Source organism: Octopus bimaculoides, chromosome 1 (genome assembly GCF_001194135.2).
Source record: "Octopus bimaculoides isolate UCB-OBI-ISO-001 chromosome 1, ASM119413v2, whole genome shotgun sequence".
Lineage (NCBI taxonomy): Eukaryota > Metazoa > Mollusca > Cephalopoda > Octopoda > Octopodidae > Octopus > Octopus bimaculoides.
In genome coordinates this window covers 136,809,903-136,810,682 of record NC_068981.1, presented here as the reverse complement: position 1 = coordinate 136,810,682, position 780 = coordinate 136,809,903, and positions in this window count along the sequence as shown.

The window sequence follows — 780 nt, the reverse complement described above, 5'->3', positions numbered from 1 at the left end:
CATTTTGATTCGTCAAAGAGCGAATAGTGAAACTATTTCCTTGTCGAGCTTCCACAACTCGGGCCCATCCAGCGGCCTTGATTCCTTCACTTCCCATCGCACGTAACTTAGCTCTGGCAATACTTCCCATGTGTTGGGCTTCAAGATACTGGTTTAACTCCAGTCTTTTCACCTTCACTTGGTCCGCATTGCCAGTCCTCCAGGATTCTTCTAGTTCCTTAACTATACCATCTCCTATTCTACGTCCCTTCTTAGCTAAACTTATGCTAAACCTAATAGACTCATATTTGATGGCTCTTTTTAGGGCGTACCACCATTTGTTATTAATGATGGTACCTGTCAATGCACTCTGTATTAACATCTCGATCCACTTTCTGTACTCCTCAATCGCCAAGAGGGACGTATTGAGTTTCCAGTAGCCAGATCCCTGTCTATGCAACTTATCTACTGTCAGCTTACAGGTAATCATCTTGTGATCACTGTAGCTGACTAGATAAAACTGTGGACACTTAGCTATGGACTTATCTGTTTTTCTAATTAAAACCCTATCTAGATATGTTCTGGAAGATCCGTCACTATTTGACCACATCCACTGTGGAGTGTTCGGGTTTTCCAACCTATATGGATCTGCCAGCTGAAAGTGACTTAGCAGACCCCGTAAGCCAGGTTTACATTTTCTATTCATGTTTGAGCCAACACAATCTGTGTGTGCGTCACAGATTGTGTTAAAGTCTCCTATCAGTACTAGCGAATGCGACGTGGCCAGGAACTTGCCCAGGT